Below are 12,296 nucleotides of genomic sequence, written 5' to 3'. Positions count from 1 at the left end.
CAGGCAAGGTAAAGAGAAATGCCAAGAAATTCTACAGGTATATTAAGAATAAAGAGTATATTAAGAATCTTGTATCCAAGAATCACAAAAATAGTTATAATTCAAGTGAAATAGATGTAAAATTCCATGCCCTTAGTTGGTTAAAGCTAGTCTGAGTGATAAGATACAGTGGGATATGCAAAGGTTAGAGTACAAAACGTGATAATGGCAGAAATACTCCAGGAGTGAGGATGATTGTGTAACACTGTAGCATGTTAAAGAGTTGCTTGCATTGCAACACGACAAAGGAATATAGAAACATATAAAGCTCTTAAAGGATTGGACAGGCTAGATGCAGGAAAAATGTTCCCGATGTTGGGGGGAGTCCAGAACCAGGGGCCACACAGTTTAAGAATAAGGAGTAAGCCATTTAGAACGGAGACGAGGAAACACTTCTTCACACAGAGAGTGGTGAGTCTGTGGAATTCTCTGCCTCAGAGGTCGGTGGAGGCCGGTTCGCTGGATACTTTCAAGAGAGAGCTAGATAGGGCTCTTAAAGATAGCGGAGTCAGGGGATATGGGGAAAAAGCAGGAACGGGGCACTGATTAGGGATGATCAGCCATGATCACATTGAATGGCGGTGAATAGAGAATAGACAATAGGTGCAGGAGTAGGCCGTTCGACCGTTCGAGCCAGCACCGCCATTCAATGTAATCATGGCTCATCACGCACAAACAGTACCCCGTTCCTGCCTTCACCCCATATCCCCTCGACTCCGCTATCTTTAAGAGCTCTATCTAACTCTCTCTTGAAAGCATCCACCGCCTTCTGAGGCAGAGAATTCCACAGACTCACAACCTTGTGTGTGACAAAGTGTTTCCACATCGCCGTTCTAAATGGCCAACCCCTTATTCTTAAACGGTGGCCCCTGGTTCTAGACACCCCCAACATCAGGTGAATGCACGCAATCTTTTCTCCAGGCTTAAGGGGAATCAGTAACTAGAGGGCATAGGTTTAAAGTGAGAGGAAAAAGATTTAATAGGAACCTGAGGGGGTGACATTTTCAGAGGCTGGCACAAATATGGAATGAGCTGACAGAAGAAATAGACAATAGGCAATAGACAATAGGTGCAGGAGTAGGCCATTCGGCCCTTCGAGCCAGCACCGCCATTCTATGTGATCATGGCTGATCATCCCCAATCAGTACCCCGTTCCTGCCTTCACCCCATATCCCCTGACTCCGCTATTTTTAAGAGCCCTATCTAGCTCTCTCTTGAAAGCATCCAGAGAACCTGCCTCCACCACCTTCTGAGACGGAGAATTCCACACTCACCACTCTCTGTGAGAAAAAGTGTTTCCTCGTCTCCGTTCTAAATGGCTTACTCCTTTTGTTTGAGGTTTGAGGCAGGTACAATAACGACTTTTACAATATATTTGGACAGCTACCTTGATAGGAAAGGTTCAAAGAGATATCTAATGAGGGAAAATGGGATGAACATCTTGGCCAGCAAGGACGAGTTGGGCAAAGGGCCCTGATTCCATGCTGTATCACTATGACTAACAAAAAAAACCATTTAAAAACTTTATGTAGGAGCTAGGTTTTTAAGCCTGATGCATTTCAATATACTTTAGTTTAGTTTAGTGATACAGCATGGAAACAGTTCCTTCGGCCCACCGAGTCCACGCCGACCAGCGATCCGCGCACACTAGCACTATCCTACACACTCGGGTCGATTTACAATCTTTACTGAAGCCAATTAACCTTGAAAAACCTCCACGTCTTTGGAATGTGAGAGGAAACCGGAGAAAACCCAGGTGGTCACGGGGTGAACGTGCAAACTCCGCACAGAAAGCACCGGTAGTCAGGATCGATCCCGGGTCTCTGGCGCTACGAGGCGGCAGCTCTATCAAATCAAAGTACTTCAATGTAACTCAACAGAGACCTCACCTCCGTCCCCACCTCAATGAGTTCCGCGTCCGCGCCTCCATCAATGTAACTTACTTACTGCTTATTATGCGTCCTGGCATGTAGGGCAGCAACGAAGGACCTCCACTCAGTAGTGTTGATTCCTTCAGTTGCTGTTTCCGTAACATATTTGTTTTACAAGACAGGGTTGTTAGCCCTGCGCTCAACCTCCAACCTGGAGGACCAGTGGATCACTCTTCGTCTCGCCTCTACCCTTCGACCTGTCCAGCATGGCAGACCCTAACAGGAGGCGAATCATAAGAACCGGCAGTGTTTTTCCTGCTGATATGGGGTTCAAATTCACTGCAACTGCAACGCTCCAATCGATCGCGTTCCACAAAAACCCACTCGCAAGATGATTTAAAAACCCATTAATTTATGGGAATTAAACGTTAAATTCCTTCCATTTGGCCTACAAATTCATGACAATGAGATTTCAAAATCATGTTATATTGTGAATTCTTGTGTGAACGTTATTTGGACACTTAGGTTATTTAAAAACGTTAACATTTTCTTAAGAAATGGATAGATGTTTAGATCTAGTAATTGAATTTTGTAATTAGCTACAATTAGGTAACTAACTAATTATATGCTTTAATTTTAGGTCATACAAGTATGATTGTTTCATATTTGTTTCAGGATGCTTCAATCTATAATAACTGCAAATTTCATTCAGTTCTCTTAATTTTTAAGAAAGTTATGGGCTTTTGACTGTCCTCGATCACAGCTTTTGTGTTAAGTCAATGGAAAAGCAATAGGGAATAAGATGCTAATTTCTGAGTATGAAAATGGCCATAACTTTTTAAATACTGAAGGTATGAAAGTGAATTAGGTGTCAAATTAAACTTCTTTTTATGCTTAACTGATGAGATAAATTGCAGACTTCATTTTTTAAATCTCAAAATGTTGTAACATTGCTACAAAAGTGCTGGAGAAACTCAGCGGGTGCAGCAGCATATATGGAGCAAAGGAAATAGGCAAAGTTTCGGGCCGAAACCCTTCATCAGACTGATGTAGCCCATGTCGTTTTACTGTACATCAGTAAATTTCAAGCTGCTTATCTCAACGCATGTTTATGCAAGTCACATTTAACCATGTTATTCCAAGCAGAGTCCACTTTTTCATCTTTGCTCAAAATTTACTGTGCTGTAGGAGAATCTCCGATTTCCACAGTTGGAGACACAGACCATGATTGTGCTTTGTTACATTTTATTACATTTGCTTGCCCTCTATTCAATTATTTCCTGGACAACAAGCAAAGCAAGAAATAGCTAGTCTCAAGTTCTGATCAAAAGCTTGCTTTCTTGTTCTCATGAAGTCCTAGCCAGAAACCCAGAGATTTAATTGCAGGTATCTGTTTTACCAATGACGCTCCCAAACTTTCCCAGATTGTCATTGACTTCGGAATTTCGTTGTTAGATTTCCAGCATTTTCCCCAATGTTTTGTTTATTCAGTTTGGAGATACAGCGTGGAAACAGGCCCTTTGGCCCACCGAGCCCGCGCCGACCAGCGATCCCCGCACACTAACCCAATCCTACGCACAAACTTGGCACAATTTTCAATTTTACCAAGCCACTTAGCCTACAAACCTGATGAACAAAATTGATTTTAAAGAATCATTCCACATAGATAAGGGTGGCATGGTGGCGCAGCGGTAGAGTTGCTGCTTTACAATGCAGGAGACCCGGGTGCGATCCTGTATGGGTGCTATCTGTGCAGAGTTTGTACGTTCTCCCCGTGACCCGCGTTGAACAGCTTAATTTATTGTCACGTGTCACAGGTACAGTGAAAAGCTTTTGTTGCGTACTAACCAGCCAACAGAAAGCCAACCCTTGATTACAATCTCGGCGCTTACAGTGTATAGATACACGATAAGGGAAAAACGTTTAGTGCAAGGTAAAGCCAGCATTGTCTGATCAAGGATAGTCCGTGGGTTTTCTCTGGGTGCTAGGGTTTCCTCCCACGCTCCAAAGACGTGCAGGTTTGTAGGTTAATTGGCTTGGTAAAGTTGTAAATTATCCCTAGTGCGCCCAGGATAGTGTTAGTGTGCAGGGATCACTGGTTGGCGTGGACTTGGTGGGCCTGGGGGCCTGTATCTCTAGACTAAACTAAACTATTTCCATTTAAAAATCACTTCTAACACGTTTATTGGCACAGATATATGTTTCTATGTTTCTAAACCAATTTAGCCCAATATACAGGATGTCCGGCTAATACAATAGACAATAGGTGCAGGAGTAGGCCATTTCGACCTTCGAGTCAGCACCACCATTCAATGTGATCATGGCTGATCATCCCCAATCAGTACCCCATTCCTGCCTTCTCCCCATATCCCCTGACTCCGCTATCTTTAAGAGCTTCGTCTAGGACTCTCTTGAAAGTATCCAGAGAACCAGCCTCCACCGCCCTCTGAGACAGAGAATACCACCCTCTGTTACGTGCATGCATACGGGGCAGTTGGCAACCCTAGTTTGTCTGTTTTGAGATTGTGTTATTTCCGGATGCTCCAGTTTCAGAATCACACTTTATTCGCCAAGTATGTTTTGCAACATACGAGGAATTTCGTTGGCCAGGTCAGTCATACAATTAAAAGCAACAGATCATTCAAAAACACATTTTAACATGAACATCCACCACAGTGACTCCTACACGTTCCTCACTGTGATGGAAGGCGAAATAAAGTTCAAGTCTGAAGAAGGGTTTCTTTCGCTCCATTAGTCCATAGATGCTGCCGCACCCACTGAGTTTCTCCAGCATTTTTGTCTACATTGCAAAATATGACAGGTGCTCGAAATCTGAAAGAGATAGAAAATTTGCCTGGGGCCCCTTATAAGATTATTCAGGTTTTGGACACGCTAGAGGCAGGAAACATGTTCCTGATGTTGGGGGAGTCCAGAACCAGGGGCCACAGTTTAAGAATAAGGGGTAAGCCATTTAGAACGGAGATGAGGAAACACTTTTTCACACAGAGAGTTGTGAGTCTGTGGAATTCTCTGCCTCAGAGGGCGGTGGAGTCCGGTTCTCTGGATACTTTCAAGATAGCTAGAGCGGGCTCTGAAAGATAGTGGAGTCAGGGGATATGGGGAGAAGGCAGGAACGGGTTATTGAGTGAGGATGATCAGCCATGATCACAATGAATGGCGGTGCTGGCTCGAAGGGCTGAATGGCCTACTCCTGCACCTATTATCTATGTTTCTAGGTTTCTATGTTTCTGTGTCAGGATCTGTTGGACTCCAGCTTACATTATGTACGGCGTGTGAGCAAGAAACATAATCAATAGGTAGATAAGTAACATGGCGTTTCACGATAGCGTAGCAAAATGGAACAGCACAAAGAGAGGAAGCACATTGATTAATACAAAAGATGAGCAGTGATATGCAGAGAACAGCTATCTGCAGAGCCAAAAGAGATGGGGGAGATAGTGAACAATTTCTTTTCTTCGGTATTCACCAAGGAGAAGGATATTGAATTATGTGAGGTAAGGGAAACAAGTAGAGTAGCTATGGAAACTATGAGATTCAAAGAAGAGGAAGTACTGACGCTTTTGAGAAATATAAAAGTGGATAAGTCTCCAGGTCCGGACAGGATATTCCCTAGGACATTGAGGGAAGTTAGTGTAGAAATAGCAGGGGCTATGACAGAAATATTTCAAATGTCATTAGAAATGGGAATAGAGCCGGAGGATTGGCGTACTGCGCATGTTGTTCCATTGTTTAAAAAGGGTTCTAAGAGTGAACCTAGCAATTATAGACCTGTTAGTTTGACGTCAGTGGTGGGCAAATTAATGGAAAGGATACTTAGAGATAATATATATAAGCATCTGGATAAACAGGGTCTGATTAGGAACAGTCAACATGGATTTGTGCCTGGAAGGTCATGTTTGACAAATCTTCTTGAATTTTTTGAAGAGGTTACTCGGGAAATTGACGAGGATAAAGCAGTGGATGTTGTATAAATGGACTTCAGTAAGGCCTTTGACAAGGTTCCTCATGGAAGGTTGGTTAAGAAGGTTCAATGGTTGGGTAATAATGGTGGAGTAGCAAGATGGATTCAACAGTGGCTGAATGGGAGATGCCAGAGAGTAATGGTGAATGGTTGTTTGTCAGGTTGGAGGCCAGTGACTAGTGGGGTGCCACAGGGATCTGTGTTGGGTCCACTGTTGTTTGTCATGTAATCAATGATCTGGATGATGGTGTGGTAAATTGGATTAGTAAGTATGCAGATGATACTAAGGTAGGTGGGGTTGTGGATAATGAAGTAGATTTTCAAAGTCTCCAGAGAGATTTATGCCAGTTGGAAGAGTGGACTGAAATATGGCAGATGGAGTTTAATGCTGATAAGTGTGAGGTGCTACACCTTGGCAGGACAAATCAAAATAGGACGTACATGGTAAATGGTAGGGAATTGAAGAATGCAGGTGAACAGAGGGATCTGGGAATAACTGTGCACAGTTCCCTGAAAGTGGAAGCTCATGTAGATAGGGTGGTAAAGACAGCGTTTGGTGTGCTGGGCTTTATAAATCAGAGCATTGATTATAGAAGTTGGGATGTAATGTTAAAATTGTACAAGGCATTGGTGAGGCCAATTCTGGAGTATGGTGTACAATTTTGGTCGCCTAATTATAGGAAGGATGTCAACAAAATCGAGAGAGTACAGAGGAGGTTTACTAGAATGTTGCCTGGGTTTCAGCAACTAAGTTACAGAGAAAGGTTGAACAAGTTAGGTCTTTATTCTTTGGAGCGCAGAAGGTTAAGGGGGGACTTGATAGAGGTCTTTAAAATGATGAGAGGGATAGACAGAGTTGACGTGGATAAGCTTTTCCCACTGAGAGTAGGGAAGATTCAAACAAGAGAACATTACTTGAGAATTAAGGGACAGAAGTTTAGGGGTAACATTAGGGGGAACTTCTTTACTCAGAGAGTGGTGGCTGTGTGGAATGAGCTTCCAGTGAAGGTGGTGGAGGCAGGTTCGTTTTTATCATTTAAAAATAAATTGGATAGTTATATGGGCGGGAAAGGAATGGAGGGTTATGGTCTGAGCGCAGGTGTATGGGACTAGGGGAGAATACGTGTTCGGCACGGACTAGAAGTGCCGAGATGGCCTGTTTCCGTGCTGTAATTGTTATATGGTTATATGGTTATATGGTTATATGATACAATCTCAAAGTTGCAAACAACCTGCTGTCATCCAGCTCCAATTTTAAGGCCATAAAGTTTTTTTTTACATTATAGAGATACGGTGTGGAAACAGGCCCTTCGGCCCACCAGGTCCAGGCCAACCAGCAATCACACCAACGCTACACACAAGGGACAATTTACAGAAGTCAATTTACCGACAAACTTGTACATCTTTGGAGTGTGGGAGGAAACCAGAGCACCCGGAGAAAACCCACCAGGTCATGGGGGCAACGTACAAACTCCGTACAGACAGCACCGTCGTCATCATCATCATCGTTGAAAACATTAGCGATGCAGTGGCGCTGGTTTCCTACAGGAACGGTGACGGACGCACCACACATCTCTGCCCTCCAGTTCCTGCGGACTTCCGCCGCTGGAAGTATAGGATTCTGCTCTGTGTGTGTGTGTGCTTTATCATCATTCCTTACAATGCCGTGTACGACAGTGATCGCAACTTCTACTGAAGTGTGGATGGCCGTGCTGTTTTGGTCCTGCTGGGGGTCCACAGCCCCCTCCTCACCCGGCAAACCAGGTGGGGGAGACGGTTTAGTCGCCGACTATCAGACCATGGAGCAGATAGCACGGGATTGATTACATGGTACTCGTGTGCGGGGGGAACTCACCCCGGCCTGACCAGAAAATGATTCTGACTACAACGCCCGTAGTCAGGAACAAAGTCGGGTCTCTGGCGTTGTGAGACGGCAACTCTGCCACTGCACCACTGTGCCACAAGGCATTTTGCAGAAAGCCTCCTTTGCCAGAGGATTTTGCTTCACTGTTGTATGTTTGATGAAGGCCGAATCTTAAAACCAGTCACTCCAAGATTAAATGCTGTACATCAATGCTCCATTGACTCACAGCACCTGAGACCCAGGTTCGATCCTGACCTCTGGTGCTGTCTGTATAGGTCATAGGCACAGAAGTAGGCCATTCGGCCCATCAAGTCTACTGTACCATCGAATCATAGCTGATCTGACCATGTGAATTTGCACATCCTCCCTGTGACCATGTGGGTCTCTTCCTGTTTCAATGGACAATAGACAATATGTGCAGGAGGAGGCCATTCGGCCCTTCGAGCCAGCACCGCCATTCAACGTGATCATGGCTGATCATCCCCAATCAGTACCCCGTTCCTCCCTTCTCCCCATATCCCCTGACTCCGCCACTTTTAAGAGCCCTATCTAGCTCTCTCTTGAAAGCATCCAGAGAACCGGCCTCCACCGCCCTCTGAGGCAGAGAATTCCACAGACAGGCTGTGCCGGTTTGTCGGTTAATTGGCCATCCGTATATTGGTGTGTAGGGAGTGGATGAGAAAACAGGACTACATGGAACTAATGTGAATGGGCGATCGATGGTCAGCGCGGACTTGGTGGGCCACCCATCTACCACTCATTTACACAAATCCTACGATAATCTTGTTGTTTAATTTTCCCCACATTCTCATCAACTCCCCCCAGAATCTGCCACTCTTCTTCATGCTGTTATATTTGTGTCGCCAAAATCCCACCAAACTGAATATTATTGGGATATGGGAGGAAAGAGGAGCACCTGGAGAAAATCCACTCGGTCGGTCACAGGGAGAACATGCAAACTCCACACAGAGAATAGAGAATTATCTCATCCCGTGCCAATGATAATAAAGAAGGCAAGTTGAACAGCACCCAAAAGCAATATTATGGGCCTGTCCCACTGAGGCGACTGCCAGCGACTGTCACAGTCGTAGCAGGTCACCGAAAAGGTGGCTACATGACCCCCCCCCCCCCACTCACCCCCAACAATGTCTACGACAAGCTACAACAACCTACCACCTAGTCGACGGCAAGCTACCGACAACCGGCGACCCATTAAGACGTCCACCTACAACCACACAAGCGACAAACTACGACCACACAGGCGCCAACCAACGTCAACCTACGTCCACCCGCGACAAGCAACGACCCCGTCGGCGACAACTGAAGACGATTCAGTCGCCGGTGCCTGTCGCTGTCAGACGGTTGACGTAGGTAGTCGCCAATGGAATTCATCGAAGTCAGAACTGGCGACAACCAACGTCATCCTGGCGACAACCTACGACAGCACCTACGTCAGGAGAAGACAAGCTGTGACAAGCCCACCGTCGGTGAAAAGTTTTGAACATTTCAAAATCCAGCGGTGACCAGAAAAACGTTACGACTCTTCAGCCGACTTGAGGAGACGACTCACGGCCATACAGGTGTCACTCCGCGACCATGTGGCGACAGCCTGGTCGCCTGTAGTCACCGAAAAAAATTGCCTAAGTGGGCCGGGGTTTTTAGAAGCTGAAATGTTATTGGGACATCTCTCACATTAGTTGCAGTGTAGCTGCTGCTGCTGCTGCTGCTGCTGCTGCTGCTGCTGCTGCTGCTGCTGCTGCTGGCTGCTGACGATGGCAGCCACGGTGTACTGCTCCTTGCTGTTTTGTATGTGTTTGTTCGTTTGCGTCGTCTGTGAGACCCTACAAAGGTTACTTTCACGAGCGAGGTACTCATAAACATCGGCCACGAGTAGTTGTTCTACTCAACAGCCAAAAATCTGTAGCCTCCCTTTGATCTGGTATTTTGTTGGTTCACATGCTTGATCAATGGTGTTTTATCATTAATGTTTTATTATCATTAATGTCTAGTGTTTTTTGAGTCATTCGTAACTGTCACTGTATGTCATGTTGTTACTTGTGGGCAGAGCACCAAGGCAAGTTCCTTGTATGTGAATACTTGGCCAATAAACTTACTTACTTACTTACTTACTTTCCACACCCAACTCTAAATACCTTTCAGGAATCAGGAATTTAATTGCATTATTCTTTAATAACTTTAAAACTTAAAAACAAACTGCGTGTATTCCGCTTAACATACAAATATCCTTCGGGCCAAACTCTTAGTTCAGGCTGCATGTTATCTCATGTTTCAAGATCACAAGAATTTACGTCCAGAACCAACTTGTTCCATCCCTACCCCACCCTGGTAATCGTACGAGTTTCACTGCCGTCTTGCTGAGTTTCACACATTATCCCCTCCCCCACAGCCAGCAATGGACCATTGTGGGCTCCACCTTTCCTTGCTCATCGTTGCTTTTTTGCATATCTTTCATTCGTTTCTTCTATGTATCTTTTCATGTCTCCCATTTCCCTCTCCCCTGACTCTCAGTTTGTGGAAGGGTTTCGATCCGAAATGTCACCTATTCCTTTACTCCAGAGATGCTAGCCTGAGCCGCCGAGTTACTCCAGCTTTTTGTGTCTATCTTCGGTGTAATTTTTTGAGTATGTAACAAGTAAAATGGACATGGGAGAGCCAGTGGATGTAGTGTATCTGGACTTTCAGAAAGCATTTGATAAGGTCCTACATAGGAGATTATATTGAGAAAAATCAAATTCAACTAATAGTCCTGTCCCACTGTACGAGTTCATTCAAGAGCTCTCCCGAGTTTAAAAAAAATCAAACTCGGGGTAAGCACAGAGAATGAACGTAGCGGGTACGTCGGAGCTCGGGGACGTCTCTGAGTGGCTCGTAACGCTAACAGCAGGTACTTGGGAAGACTCGCTAACGGCAGGCAAGTACGGGAAGTCTCGTGAAGATTTTTTAACATGTTGAAAAATGTCCACGAGAGCCCCGAGTACCGACGAGTGGCCATTACCATAAATCTCCGAGGTCGAATCAGGGCAAACTCGGGAGAGCTCTTAGAATGAACTCGAAACCGTGGGACAGGGATTTGAGATAAATAAAAAAACACATTTCCCTTTGTCTCCTAATCGGCAGTCCTTTAATCAATATTTATCTAATATGATGTCAGATCCTGTACCGAATGTAACTCAGTCCAGGATTCAAAGCGATCATGGTCTGAAGAAGAGCCCCAACCCGAAACGTCACCTGTTCATTTTGTCCAGAGGTGATGCCTGCCCAGCTGAGTTACTCCAGCACTTTTATGTTAATCTCGAAAGAGACGATAATTCCTCAATATAAAGACTGGGGAACGGACACAACTTAGTAAAAACTAGTGTCTTGCAAGGTGGCACAGCAGTGGAGTTGCTGCCTCACAGCGCCAGAGACCCAGGTTCAATCCTGACTACAGGTGCTGTCTGTACAGAGTTCCAACAAAGTAAAGGGCCTGTCCCACTGTGCGAGGTAATTCAAGAGTTCTCCCCGATTCGAGCTGGTGTAATGTACATAGCGGGTACATAGGAGCTCATGGATGTCACGTAGCGGCTCGTACGAGAAACGGCAGGTACTCGGGAAATCCGGTAAACGCGTGACGTTTTTTTCAACAATGTGAGAAATGTCCACGAGTAAAAAAAAATACTCGTGATGAAAAAAAATTGTTACTTTTTACTCGTACGAGCCCCCACGTACCCGCTACGTACATTACACCAGCTCGAATCAGGGGAGAGCTCGGGAGAACTCTTGAATTACCTCGTACAGTGGGACAGGCCCTTCACAATAATGTTCCAAACAAGTCAGAGAGTAACCGAGTGTTGTTATTTAAATGCTAAAATGTCCACAGTTTCAAACCATATTTCCAGATATTTTTTTCGACATTTTGCACGCCTCGATGAAAGAGACAAAATTAATATATTTTTTCAAAGTGCATAAAATTCACCTTTGCTTCTCCTCGATCCAATATATTAAACGGTGATCCCTTGAGCTGGCCTACGGGAGGACGGGGGGGGGGGGGGGGGGGGGGGGAGGCGGCACGCACACCCCCATCCACATTAACGGGACGGAGGTGGAAACGTGTTTCGTTCAGGTGTCAAGAGACACTTTCATAAGCCACGGTTAAGACACAATGGAAGAATATGTCTGATGAATTCAGAATATTAAACAGGGTGCCAGCTAATTTATTTGTGTTAACTCGATGTCATACAGCCCAACAATAAAATCTTGAAGATTATAGTTTCTGGACAGTGTGGTTCTGGTGACACGTGCGGACGGCGCTGTTAACTCCCCGAGGTGCATTACACATCTTGAGTATAAGAATTGAAACCAGATCCTCTGCCCTATAGTAACCTTGAAAGCAGCCACTTAATTGTCTCTCTGGCTGCGGGCCAAGCAGGCAGCTGCCTCCTCCCACTCTGCTCCAAAGAACTCACAATGAACTTCGTTCTGCGATGGCAAAGATCAGCGAGGATGCCTGGCCATTGTTTTGTGTGCTCGTGTGTGCGCG

Source organism: Leucoraja erinacea, chromosome 3, assembly GCF_028641065.1.
Source record: "Leucoraja erinacea ecotype New England chromosome 3, Leri_hhj_1, whole genome shotgun sequence".
Taxonomy (NCBI): domain Eukaryota; kingdom Metazoa; phylum Chordata; class Chondrichthyes; order Rajiformes; family Rajidae; genus Leucoraja; species Leucoraja erinaceus.
This window is presented reverse-complemented; position numbering follows the sequence as displayed.